The sequence below is a fragment of the Macrotis lagotis genome, chromosome X, assembly GCF_037893015.1.
Source record: "Macrotis lagotis isolate mMagLag1 chromosome X, bilby.v1.9.chrom.fasta, whole genome shotgun sequence".
NCBI lineage: Eukaryota > Metazoa > Chordata > Mammalia > Peramelemorphia > Peramelidae > Macrotis > Macrotis lagotis.
In genome coordinates, this window is record NC_133666.1 from 447,780,913 (window position 1) to 447,795,675 (window position 14,763).

A 14,763-nucleotide genomic window follows, 5' to 3' on the forward strand; every position below is an offset into this window, starting at 1 on the left:
AGCATAGGCAAACACATGCATCTCACATGTGCTTCTCTACTGGATTCTCATGAAGAATGGAAGATTGAATGGGAGAAAGCCCTCACTCACCCTTCCATCCACATACCCCAGAAGAAAGGCATCAGGGAAAATGTGAAAAGGAACAAATGGCTATGCACATTATCTGCCAACTTTCTTTCACAGTCTGGCACAGATGAGTAGCTCTTCCATGATGAATACCTGTTTCATATACTGTAAATATGAACTGCTGCTGGAACAACTATTACTAAGCTGACTGTTTCAGATTTTCTACCCTTCTAGCTTCTTTGTAATTTTCTGATGTTTGCTCTCTATGATACAGATTATGCCTGTAGCTGTCTGCTAGGGATAGAGAATCCTTGATCTCAGTCATGCTAGTTTCTATGCTACAGAAGGAGCTGGTCTTTAATCCTCACTTTGATAATGTCTGAGGTGGCCACAAGATGACAACTGAAGCATTTTAACATAATGACTGCATTCTCACATCTTTGCAAGGACTTTTGCTAAGTTTTAGAAAAGGAAATGTGTTTCAGACTCTGCCAGACAGAGGCAAACTTTAAGAAATATACACTCAAATATACTTTTAACAAAATTCCATTAAAACCAGATAGACTGGGCTGGGTAACTCATGTATTTCCTTTCACACCACTGCTGATTTCCCAAGATACTTGTGCTTTCAGAAGTTCTCCCTTTTCTAATCAACCTCCTCTTGCCAAATTCATTCACTGAGGCCACAAGGCAAAGATTCAGATAAATTGCTTCCATGGAAGCAAATAGGATTCCTTCAAAACAGGACTCTGGCTGGGAATCCTAGAGGAGAATGCATTGATTTGGAAAGAGAATTTAAATTTCTGCTGTAATTGAGGAAATAATTGGTAGTAATAAGGAACAGCAGACAAAAAAATGAAAAGAGTACCACATGTAACTCTTGTCAGGGCATTGAACATTATATGCTGGGGCTGGCCAACTTTTGACACAGAGGCCAACCTTAGATGAAATATCCCTCCTTAGATGTAATGTCTAGGCCTTTCTATCTGGGACCAATTACCATGGACCCAAAGTACTCATTCTTAAAACTCCAAGAGCAGGCTAGTTCAATCCTTTGCTATTTCTAGACAATCTTTTAGAAGTGAAAATGATCCAAAAGATCATCTAACACAACCTCCCCCATTTTCCAATATGTAAAACAATAGCAGTGAGGCTAAATAACTTTTTTTAATCACTGACCAGGTTCTAGGTGAACTTTAGTCTGTTCCCTAATTTAACTGTTCAGTTTCAACACTGCAACCCTCTGCTTAGAAATCCACTTAGTGTTCCATTATCTAGAATTGTGCTTTTCTCCTTTAAGTTGTAATTGTTTCTGAGTAGTATTCCCTTAGAGTCTTGCTGGGTGACTTAGGTGTTATAAAAATCAATCCAGTTAAGGTACTAATAACTGATAATTACTATGTTATCCCTATCAGGAAGAAAAGTCTTAACAGTAACAATTGAATCTCAGTGAGGAACAGACTCACCTCTACACTAATTCTTAATTTTGCCTACTTATAAGATACACAATATTTCGAATCAATAGTTAAAATGTATACTGGTCTAGAATATAAGTCCTTGAAATTTCTTTCAGAAGAAACTTCTAATATTTTACACAAGCAGATGTTTATCTTTTGTTCTCAAGGACTATGACATCTGGAGGTGATGCCATGACACCACGTGAATTGGATTTGAGGGGGTCTGTGCCAAGTCTCCAGACTCACTTTTTCCTTTGGAGTCATCTGGGTTCAGTGGCCAAATATGTATTAGGATAACTGAAGATAGCCCTGGATATGAGACAATCAGGGTTTTAGTGACTTGTCCAAGGTCGCACGGCAAAAGTCTGAGACCAGATTTGAACTTAGGTCCACTGCACCACCTAGCTGCACCATTTTATACAGGTAGATAACTACCTGCTGAATTGTGAAGTGATACAATGACAAAAGCCTGCATACAGGGGACTTTATCCTAGAATCTTGAAAAGACATACTTTTAGTTCTGACCAATTTTTTTCTTCAAACTATTAAGGGAACAGTCATGAAACACGAACCACAACCTCTTTCTAGTTTACCAGAACAAAAAAAAAGCCTCACAAATAGGCATTAATTGCTAAGTTTTCTATATGAAATTTAACAAAGATAGTAAACAGTTTGTATAAAAGGATGTAAAGTATTTGGCATTACTTCTTTAGTTTTTTCCAACTAAAGTCCTGTCCTGATCAACTCTTTATGACCCTACTTTGTGGTTTTTTGGGCAAAGAGTATTACTAATTTGCCATTTCTGTCTTCAGCTCATTTTACAGATGAACTGAGGCAAATGTGGCTTGCTTGGTCACAAAGTGTTTTAAGGCCATATTTGAACTCAAGTCTTCCAGACTCTAGGTTAGCATTCTATTCATTTCATCTAGCTGCCCTGCTGGCCAAATCAAGCAGTTATACAGTGGCAGGGTGGAACTAGGTAAAGCAGAAAGCTACTTGAATCCTTCTGAATATTGTTGGATTCAGAATCCTGGGGATATCAAATTCCACCCTTCTCTAATACAAGGGGTCTACAGACTGGAGTTTCTGGGAGTTCTTAAGTGGCAATTCCATCTTCCTTTCATTTATGTAAAAAGGCTTAGATATATATGATACTATACATATCTTTAAGTAGGACTCAATTGTATTAAGGGAGCATTAACTGACAAATACTACAAATTGGTTTTATTGCATTATTTAAGTTGTAAAGTGGATAGAGCACCAGCCCAGTTCAAATCTGACCTCAAACAATTGGCACTAGATGTGTGACCTTGGGCAAGTCACTTAAAGGTTGACTGCAAGCTTGACTGCCTTATATCCAAGGCCCTCTAACCATTCTAATTCATATCTGGCTACTGGACCCACATGGCTCTGGAAGAGAAAGGAAAGGTGGTGACTTAGAACAGTATCCCCTCACTCAAGTCCAATTCATGTGCTCAAGAATGAAGGACAAACATCAAGACCTAAATGATGGATAAAGCTTAAAAGGATATTGTGAATTCATTTATCTCCCAGAAAGCTGGCTGTTAAAACGGCTGGTCTTCACCAGCCCACCACTGAGAGATTAAGTAGGAGCTAAAGGCTCTCTCCCTAAGCAGGAAAACCTGATTAAAATAGTCCAGAGATGCCATTAGAATTTTGGTTGGAGGGAAGCAATGGTCAAATCTGTTCTTCAATAAGGATAAAGGAGACTTGGGGGTGGGGTGAGAGATGACATGGGCAAGGAGAAAGATTTTCTAAGGGTTAGCTTTTCCCCCACTCATAAGAGGTAAGGATAGGTGATAAGAGTGGTGGAAGGTAAGGGACTCTCCAAGCAAATGATCACTTCCCAGTGAAATTCTAATAATCGATACCAATCCATATTTGGCCCACTCTGCAAATCTCCCTAGTAATGTATTCAGGTATAGCAATCTAGAGCATACCACAAAGTCGCCAAGCAGGAGATAACAGATGAACAAATCAGGCAACATCGAGTAGCAGAGCTTTTAATTGAGATAGAATAGAAAAGTAAATAACAGGGCAAAGTCAAGCAGAATTGCAGAATCTCGGAGGCGGAAGGTACCTCAGAGGTCATCTAGTCCAGCCCATGCCTGAACAAGAATCCCTTCTACGACATACCTGACTTTTCTATGAACATCTCCTCCAAGGTTGATGTGCTGCCTTCAGACAAAGAGGAGTAGTTCAGTTTTGGATAGCGTTGTTAGGAAGTTATTGGAGAGCTCCAATTGTTAGGAAGCAATAGTATCCTTCTCAGTCCCACATAGAGAAATTAAAACATCCCACAAATTCATGCATTGGTGGGGGAGGAGTCCAGGCCTCCTTGTCAAGTCAGTCAGTGGGAAAACTGTTCGGGTGAGGCGGTGGATGGAGTGGCCTCCCCCCAAGCTCTGCAGTGAAATTCTGGGGTGCTTTTCAGCTCCGCTCTCCAAGCTCCTCTGGGAGGCTGAGCCCGGCCAGGCCAGCCTGGCCAGGCTGGCTCCTCTGCCCCACATCTGCTCCTGTCGAGGCTTGGAAGCTCCTGGCCTGGGCCACCACTCCGCCTCCATAGATGTCATCCACTGAAACTCCACCCAGGGAAGTGTCATCTCTCTTTTAGAGTTAAACCACCTGGGCTAAATGCGTCAGGGCCAGTCAACACATTTTCAGCTCTGCGGCCAATATTGTCTCATAGTGTGCTGCTTTCTCTAAGCCCAGAAGCTTTGTTCAGTTTAAGACGCAACAGAAGGCCTCCCAGGCCTTGTCCCTAGCTTGAGTAGGGCTACTGAATTCCATTCACCTCTGCCCCACGTCAGAGTCCGGGCCCAAGCCCCCCCATCTGCCAGTCTTTTGGGGGCAGGGAAGAAACACATCTTTCCAGCTCCTGTCGAGCCCCCGAGAGCCTTCCTTCCGTCCCAATAACTAGCACAGGGCCTTGAAACTTGCTTGGTGGACGAGATAAGCGTCAAGGCGGCACTAGAAACGCGGAAAGGGGAGCTGCGGCCATGCCGGGCTCCCGACAGGTGCGCAGGGCCCCTTCAAGACAAGAAGCCAGTTGAGGGTAGGGCTTGTTTTCTTATCTCTCTCATATCCCCAGCACAGTGTTTTGCACATAGTATGTGCTTGATAAATGTTTGTAGAATATAAATCATACGAAATCAGTTGAATTCAAGTCAACAACCACCAAGTGCCTACGATTCCCCTAGTGTCATGTCCACATGGACCTCTAGGGCTTCCCCAACCCAGCTGAGATAGGGGGTACCTTTGCGGGCACTGGAGGGAGTGAGACACTCTGGGGGATTTGACAGTGGGTGGGAGGAGAGGTGGAGTAGGGGGCAGAGATGAGGAGACAGGATGAGAAAGCTGGGAGGAGGCCCTGAGGAAAGAGGAAGGTATCTATGGAGCAAAGGATGGAAGCGGAAGTCAGAAAACAAAAGAAATGAAGGTAGGAGAGGGCTGAGAGCTTAAAGGGAAAGGAACAGAGGCAGTAAGGCAGGTAAGGGATTAAAAGCCAATGTAGAGAGGGAATATAGAAAAGAAATCCGCAAAAGATAAAATGCTGAGCTGGGTTGGGGCTGGAGGGTTCTTATTTGTTACCAAGTCACTCTTATTCCTGAGTAATGGAATTAGTTTCAGAAAAAACTTTGAGACTTGGACCAACTCTTAAGACATGTTGGGAATGCCATCCTGGCCACCTTAGGATTGTCTATCTTCTCCAATATTCTTGGGAGACCAGAGATCTGAGGATAACTTGATTCTACTCTAAAGAAGGCTTTCAAAGTTATATGAGGGTTTCCTTTCAAGATCAGTGGATATGGTATCAGGAACCATCTGGACACTGTTCTTATCCATTTTGCCCCTGTCTATATACCACCATAGTCATCCTGTGTGTACAGATGTTCATTCTTGAGGATTTTGGCCATCTCTCCCTTTTGACTCCACTTCTTTCTGCATTAAAGAAGAGGCAGGATGTGTCAGTGATGTATGAACAGTGACTAAGAATTTCTATTTTTAGATTAGTTGGAAACCTTACATAGTTCTCTTTTAGGGCCACCCAATTCCTTTTCTCCTCAGGGTTATTTTATCCTCCTACTTGTGCTAAAACTCAACATGTGGGAAAATGGATCAGTTTGCACTTTTCCCTCTTCTTCCTCCCTCTGCCCATACAAATCACTACCTACTAAAGAGTAATTTTTAGATCTTTTCCTTCCTTTAAAACCTATTTACTCAAGCATTTTATTTCAGAAATAACCAACAATGTAAAGAGTAGAAAATCATCTCTAATTAACCAATCCTTTTGAACTACTGAATAATGGTCTGAATTTTGTGTACTCATTGCCCCAGGGAAAAACCTAGTCCACTCAACATTCACTTGGCTTAGCCCTTTCTCAAGAAAACATTGTCACAAAGTCACCTTCACAGAAACTATGTTGGAAAAACCCACTTTGTTTATTCCCTAGCTAGCACTAGGTTGTATTTTCTTGGCCCTAATGTAATTTTGCCCCAGTGCCCTTAATCTTCCAAGCTTGCTCTAAAAAGTCAAAAGTGCTTCAAAGTGTAGCTATGGAGCAATTACCAGAAGGTGGTAGGTTGGAGCAATTTGCTGAAACCATTTCTAAATACCATATGGCCTCAGAATGTTGCTGATATCCTGAAGGGCAAGAGGAGACCCAGACTAAATTCTGCCCTAAAAATAATTTTTAAAAAATGTTTAAAAGTTCAAACAATATTTGGGTGACCTGAATTTATTATTCCTGTGGTCTATTTGTTCCCTCCCAGGAGCTAGCCACATTTAAGAATGTTTAAAAAATAAAAATAAAAAGTATATGGAATTTCTGGTTCTCTGTGGACGAGACGAAGGGTGGAGGAGGCAGACCTCTCTGAAGTCCTTACCCATTATGTATTTACTGCAATAAGGGTTGCACTTTTAGGAGAGGAAGCTACAGAAAGCCTGCAACAAAACAAGCAAGGAAAGATGAGAAGACCAAAGAGCAGTGATTCCTCTCTAAATACTGAAAGCAGAGAGAACAGATAGGATTTGTGACTGGCAGTGCCATGCAAAGAAGCCTTAGTCACTTTGTCTCACCTTCCCATTCAGGGTGCCAAGGGGAGGGAGGGAGGGAGGAAAAGAGAGAAAGAAAGAGAGAAATGAGACAAAGACAGAGGGATGAGAGAGAGAGAGACAAAGAGAGAGAGAGACAGAGAGAGACAGAGACAGAGAGACAGACACTATAAAGGTTGGGGAGGTGGGTGGGGAAGTCAGATAAGGTATTTGTGAATAAATTTGGTTAAGTTACTCTCATTGGCCTGCTAGAGGTGTTATATCTCAGCAGAATAGCAGAGTATTAAGTTATTCAGGGGGCTGAGTTGTGGTTTTTCCCTGCTGGCATTTTTGTGTAAATTTTCCCTGTTTTCCTGAGACCTATGAGACTTGGTCTTGGTCCTGGGTGACAGTTTTCTCCATGCATATGTCATATTGGGGAAGGCAGAGCTTTTACTTCAGGGTAGAACTTTTTGGGTCTGGTGGGGAGGGGAGCAGGTTGAAATATGATATAACACAAGAAATCTTGGGATCCCAAGCCTACATTTGAGCCCCAGCTTTGACACTAGTTAAGTCACATTTTTTGAAATTCAATTTCTTCATTTTTACATGAAAATACTTTCATTAACTCCTTCACTTGGGGTATTGTAGGGAAAGTACCTTGCAATCCTAAAGTTCTAGCTCTATAAATATAACTTGCTGAAGCAGTCTGTATTTCAACTGACTTTGGGCTACTGGACTTTACAGGGATTTTCAGGGATCTCTAAACCATGTCATCTTCAAAATGTGCATCCCCACCCTACCCCCCAACTTCCAGTGCACACAATAGTCAATGATGTGAAACTCTGGAGAACTTATTTGAGGGTCTATTATACATATCATGTGCAAACTCTCAAATACTTTGATTGTAGCTGACCCTCTTTGAAGGGGTCTGAGTTTCTGGGCCAGAGCAAGTTGCAGTGGATGAGATGGGTGGTAACTTGCATGCATATCTCAATTTAATATCTACCCTCACCCCACTTTGAATTTCCCCATTTCTGTCAAGGCCTCTACCATCTTTCTAATACTCTGGCTCAAAACCATTATCTTATTTTCAACTCTTCACAAAACTGATCAGTTGTCAAATCTTACTACTTCTACCTCCAAAACATCCCTCAAATCAATGTCATCTTTTCATTACCCTAGTTCATGTATAGGCCTTATGCCTGGTATTTCAATTCATCTATGGGGGCAGATCTGAGCTACAGTAAATCGCCATCTGGGCCTGCAATTAGGCAAGACCCAAGTTCAAATCTGACCTCACACATATGTGACCTTGGGCAAGTCATTTAACCTTTTTTGCTTCAGTTTCCTCATCTCTAAAATAAGTATAATACCATCTACCTTCAAGGGTGCTTATGAGGGTCACTTGAAATATTTGTTTTTGGTTTGTTTTTTTAGTTTTTGCAAGGCAATGGGGGTTAAGTGGCTTGCCCAAGGCCACACAGCTACGCAATTATTATGTGTCGAGGCTGGATTTGAACTCAGGTACTCCTGACTCCAGGGCCAATGCTCTATCCACTGTGCCACCTAGCCGCCCCCCAAATAATTTTTGTTTTTTTAGGTTTTTGCAAGGCAAATGGGGTAAAGTGGCTTGCCCCAAGGCCACACAGCTAGGTAATTATTAAGTGTCTGAGACCAGATTTGAACCCAGGTATTCCTGACTCCAAGGCCGGTGCTTTATCCACTTCACCACCTAGCTGCCCTGCACTTGAAATATTTGTAAAGCACTCAGCACAGTAACTAGCACATAGCAGATGGTCTATAAATGATCCATAAATTATCCTCTATATATCTGCCATCTGAATTTCTAAAATGCCAGTCTGATCACTTAGTTTTCCATTTCTTATTCATCTTGTTCTTTTAATTTTTATTTTGTGACAGTATTAGAACAGTGGTGCATGGAATTACAAGTAAATACATAAAATATTCAGGGCATAAACTAATTTTTTTTAACTGATAAGAGTGTATTATGAAAATGTTAGGGAGATCATGACTGAAAACGAGGCCAAAGCAGGAAGTGTGGGTCTCAACATACTCATAATAAGAAGATCATAACTGAAAAAGATAATTAAACAACAATGTAAAAAAATAATGTGATAACTTTAAATTCAAACAAACATACCTGTATCCTCCTTGAAAAGAATGGACCTTCAAAAAAATGGAGACCATCTGTGGTCAGAGTACCTGTGTGAAAAGATTCTACAAGATATCCTATATCTGATGTACTTGAAAAGACATGTCATTTTTACATGCATCTATTGCTGTACTCTTGGTTCTATAGCTTGCTCTGTTGAGGGGAGGCATTAGGAGAGTGTAGGCTGCCAGTATTGCCCTGGTATTCTAGCTGACAAAAGGAGAGGGTGGCAAAAAAAGCTGATGATGATACAATAGGATAATGTCTCCTTGGATCAGTATTTTATGGTAATCAAAAAACTGATGTGATCTCCATCTGCATTAAGGGTAGGTAGTTTGGTATCTAGGAATATAGATATGACAGTCCCTATCTATTATTACTTGGTCTAGAAATTTAAGGAGGAGAGATTGTGTGTTTTAATTACTACAGAGAGGTCTAGAAAGATTAGTTATTTCCAGAATGCAGTTTTAGGAAGGAATGTAGAAAGGATAGAACCATATATCTGACTAAAAAATGCTTTGGTGGGAGCTCATGAGTTACGATTTGGATAAGACTGACAAACAAAATATCTGGAACCCAAGATACCTACCTGTTGGATGGAACACTCTTACTCTGGTCTTACAGTTAACTATTCCCAGGTTTAAATTGTTTAGTATGGCAGCTCAAACCAGCTCCTCAACAAATAAGGGCTTGATTTAATATTTCAGTGATTGTCTATGATTTAAGAAAAGTGTGTCACAGGTACATTTCTCTTTTTCCCCCTAGAGAGCTGATTGTTCAACATTTACCAGAATACCACTGACTAGAATCCTTGCATCTAGCATCATCATTTATCATTCTTATATTTTGTATTAACCATCCAGGCATATGATACACAGCTCATAAATGAAAAAGATATTTAAATTAAACAGCAATGTAAAAAATAATACATGATAACCTTAAATTCAGACAAACATACTTGTATCCTCCTTGAGAAGAATGGACCTTCAAAAGAATGGAGATCATCTGTGGTCAGAGTGCCTGTGTGAAGAGATGCACATGCAAGGAATTCTTCTGACCAAGATGAGTCCATTCAAAGGTAATTCATTCCTTTCTTGAAGCAAAATTTGCAGATTAAGTTTCTATTGTCATTGAACCACCCAGTTAGACCTATGCTTAGAAAGATATTGTTCTCTGTGATCCTCAGCCAATTGTTGCTTTGTTGTATTTGGGTAGGATTGTTCTCTTCTGCTCCAACTGGTTGTCATCCCAAGATATTTTCAGCATTCCCTAATATACTGCACAACATTCATTTTGAATGGCACAGTTTCAGCTTTCTCACAAGTTATTTTAGTCATGTTTTAGTGGTAGCAGGCACTGGGGTATTGTGGTCAATAAGCCTTTTTCTTTTAAGGAAGGGAGCTTAGCTGTCCAATTTCTCAACTGTCCTCCTGTCCTTTGATGAGACAAGGTGTTACTTTGAGAGCTGTCAACCCCTCAAGTCTTCATCTACCAGAGGTGGCTTGGGTTGATGATCTTCTTGGCAAAGAAAGCAGCATATCAATTGTCTCTTATTAGTGGGTTTTTTTTTTATAAAGTTCAGTTCTTAACCCAGATGTTGCAAGTTCTAACTGCTGACATCTCTAAAATTTTCAGTTAACTGCTTCTTTCACTCCAGAATTCTTCTCAACTCTTGCTTCACTGAACTCCATCATGTATAAGTTCTTCATTTGACCAGCAATAGACCACTCCTTTCCCCTCAGATTCTCATTTCAATTCTCAACTAATTTCTGTCCAGAAACCTATTTTTTAGAAGATTTTTCATACCTATCATCCCTTGAGGAAAATTTCCTTAGGACTCAACTTCTTCAAATGAAAAGAGAATTGAGTGGTACTAAGGTTAAGAAACTGTTCTAACCTCATCCCCACAATCCCCTCTGCCCTATATAGGTTATCAACTGCCACACTGGCCACAGAATTCTGGAAGACTTCTATGTAAACAGCAACTCCCAACTTGGTACGAGAATTCTAGGAATGTTACCACACTTGGCTTCTCACTGACTCACTGTGCTATTACCCATTGTGTAACAGTACAAAAATTGATAGAAAAAAATGACAATTAAGTGATGCCAATAATAAAATCCATGTTTGTGTGTGTGTGTGTGTGTGTGTGTGTGTGTGTGTGTGTGTGAGAGAGAGAGAGAGAGAGAGAGAGAGAGAGAGAGAGAGAGAGAGAGAGAGAGAGATAGAGAGATGGCCCCTCATTGACAGTTTAGTGTCTAGGCACTCTTCAGAATTTTTTTAGATGTTTAAAATTAAATTCAAAAATCAGTGTATATATATATATATATATATATATATATATATATATATATATATATATATATATATATATATATATATAAGCATTTATACTACATATAAAAGCATTTACATATATGATACAAAGAAAACCAATTATATTAAGATATAGTTAACAAAGGACAAAAGAAATAATGTTCATGAATTCATGAATCCTCAGGGTAAAAACCTCTGCCCAAGAATTTGTTTTATTTTGCTCTTTTATTTTTAATATCAGATTGATTTTCCTTTGGAATCAATCTAAAATTTTGACAGTTCTTTTCCTCCACATATATGTGGAAAAAGAATCAGTTTACACATTTAGTTTTACTTGAGCAACAAAAAAAAATTAGGGAGAGCACATATGGAATTTTTAAACATAAACCAACTAAGACCTCATGTAAACTATCTCCTCAAGTCATTGTACATGAATGCCCAATGGAAATAGGTGTAACATTTCAGTGTCACTCAATTTGTTTATTATAATTGTTGTCTTCAGTTTCATATGGCATGGGATTTATACAGCACTTAGTACTGAGCCAGAAAGCAACCTAGGCATCCCTTATGCTATAGACATCACACATTTACACTCTGCTTTTCTCTGAGGAAATTGAATGACTATGGAAACATTTTAATTAAGATTTTTAACAAGGGGAAGAAGTAAGATAAATAACTACCTGCTGCAGAAGGAAACAAACACAAAGACAGATTAGATTTAAATATGATAAACATTTGTGGATTGACCTGTCTTTTTTCTGATTGCCAGTGTGTAAGTGACTGGTCTGATTTTCTCTTAGACCCTGCCTATCTCTTCATTCTTAGGGCTTCCATATTTAAATCTCTAACTATTGTAGGATCACTCAGAGAAGATATAATTTCCTTGCAGAGAAATAATAGTCTCTGGGTAAAGTTTGTCTTTCCAGTTTTCCTGAAGGCATATCTCAAATCTGAAAGAAAGTTGAGAATTCCTGATTTCTTTTTCTCTATAAAGCAGCTATTAGAAATTCTTGTTTAGCACCAATATATCCATTTTACCTGAAGACATATTGTTACTGTTTCACTTTCTATAAACTTAAAGATTTTAAATAGACTATAGTTCGCCATTAGGAAAATACACTTATTAAATTCCTCTCAGTATACTATGTTGAGCTAGTCATATAGTTGTTGCCCAATGGTTTCAGTTGTGTTAGACTCTTCATGACCCCATTTGGGGGTTTTCTTGGCAATGATATTAGAGTGGTTTGCTATTTGCCAGCTAATTACAGATGAGGAAACTGAGACAAATAGGGATAAGCCCAAGGTCAGACAGGTAGTAATTTTCTGAGGCAGAATTTGAACTCATGAAGATAAATCTTTCTGATTGAGTCCAGTCATACTGAGTCCCCATTTCTTAACATTAGTAGCAATAGTAGCAACAGGCAAAATCCAGAAGTTTGCAAAGGCTCTCATCATGCAATGGCAAGTGAGATAGATTCAAATCCCATCTCTGACCCTTATTACAGTTGAAATTTGATTATTTGACAGTAAGAGGAGAGTGGCTAAAAAGCCTGGAGTCAGCAAGAGCTGAGTGGGGAAATATTTGAGGCAGAAAGTTTGTAGCAATGTTTTTTAAAGTTTTTTTTGTTTTTGGAGGGGGAAGGGAAATGATGGTTGGATTACATATAACAAGAATAATGAAGAAGAAATAGATTGTCCAACTAACTAATCAGATTAACAATAGGTGCTGAGAAGAATGAAGTCATACCAGCATAGAAATTTTGAGAGTCAGTCCTGGTGTTTAGAAGTTCTAGATTTGTCTCATGATGAACAGTGGTTTTTAAAAATAAAATTAATTCTCTCTCTTCTACCAAAAGAATCTAACCAAAGTGCCATCAGGAAACTTTGAAGAACAAAAGAAAATATTTAGAATGTAGGTTGCTGTTGATTAAAAATTTTAATTAAAAATTTAAAAACCTTTGGTACAAGAAGAGTGAATAGCTTTAACTCCTGTTTCTTGCTGTTGAAATAGCTCTCCCATACCCCAAACAAAACAAAACAAAACAAAACAAAACAAAACAAAACAAAACAAAACACATAGGTTTTCACTGCTGACATTTGGGAGGATTTGTAAATTTGTTTTAATCTCTATTCTCCTCTATCTCCCCCACCCCTGCCCCAACCCACTCCTCTGCCCAATTTTCCTGTGTCTGTCAAGGGTACAACTAATTTTCCTGGCACCCAAGTTCCTAAGCTCAGTTTCGTTCTTGATTTTCTATTTTCCCTCATGTGCATACCAAATCAGCTGTGCAATTTCTCTTCTACCTCTATAACATCTCTTGAACCTCTCTACTTACACAGGTAACCTTTTTGTTGAATTCTTATCACCTCTTACCTGAATTATTGCTGTGCTGATTGGTCTCCTTGCCTCTGCTGTCTGTCTCCTCATTCCAGTCCATCCTCCAAATAGCTGACAAGGTCATACTCCTAAAACAGGAATCTGAGCATGTCACACCCAATCAATCAATCAGGAAACATTTGTTAAGCTCTTACTTTCTTCCAAGTTCTATGTTAAGCACTCTGGATGCAAAGATACAAAAAAAAGGAACACAGGGATTCCATTTCCTTGAGAAAGAAAGCATGTAAATAATTTAACACATACGAGATATATATAGAAGAGATTATATAGAAGAGATGGAAGGCAACCTTAGAGGTAAATGGGACAGTTCAGGTAGAGGGGAGCTGAAGAAGGAGATCAGGAAAGTTTTTCTGTAGAAAATAGTCTGAGCTGCATCTTGAAGGAAGTCAGAGATTCTCTCTATAAGTTGGAGATGCAGGAGCATTCCACGTATGGGAATCAGTGCAAGGTTTGTGAAATATAAAATGTAATATTTGAAGAATAGCAAATAGATCAGTATAACAATATCATAGTGTGGAGTGGGGTTCAAGTGTGAGAATCCTGGAAAATAATAATGGAATAATATTATAGAGACTTTAAAACAACAACTGAAGGATTTGAAGTTTGTTTCTGGACTTATTGGGAATCACTGGGAAGCGAGTGTTCATAGTCACAGACATCCTTTAGTTAATGTGGAGGATAAAATTAGAGTGGAGGGAAGCTTGAGTCTTAGTTGAATGTAGATGTCATAAATCTGTTACTGAATCCAAGTCACTAAGGTTCAGTGACTTATTACAACTCCATTCAGGAACAAGTGAATAGGAATAAGAGAGGCAGATGGTGAGAGTCAGCCAAGATTGACTCTGCCAAGGCATGGTATAGAAAAAGAGGTAGAGAACTCAAGAATAGAGGAAAGTATAAAGTTGAATTGGTTTACTAATGGACAGAGATTTGAAAGAAAGAGTATAGTAGTAATTGGGGTGAAAATATAGGGAAAATATAGGAGATGGAGGGATTTGACAGTATAACGAAGATGAAGAACAGGATTAAGGATCATGAATCATGGGGAAAATGGAATAATAAGACATTATGATCAGATAATAGAATTTCATAATTCACAAAAGTGGAACTAAAACATTTGTAGGTAATGACAAGATCAAAGGCCTTAGCTTGAAGGTAAAGTAGAAGAATAAGTCTCAAAATCTGAGTAGATTTAGAAACTGGAAATTCAGTATATGTAATGAAATATCTGTGTGTATGTCAAAGTCTCCCAAGTATCAGGGCAAGAGTCAGGAAGGAAAGACAAGCAAGAGCT

The 14,763-nt window shown here is 39.1% G+C and overlaps 1 long non-coding RNA gene across 1 annotated transcript in view; it reads right to left on the reverse strand.

Annotated features, from left to right (window-relative positions):
• The window catches only part of LOC141501421 (uncharacterized), a 38,136-nt gene extending 27,458 nt beyond the window's left edge, over positions 1-10,678 (reverse strand). Inside the window, exon 1 of the long non-coding RNA XR_012472233.1 lies at positions 3,681-10,678. This is a non-coding gene — a long non-coding RNA (uncharacterized LOC141501421). The remainder of the gene's footprint in view (positions 1-3,680) is intronic.
• Between the last annotated feature and the right edge of the window lie 4,085 nt (positions 10,679-14,763).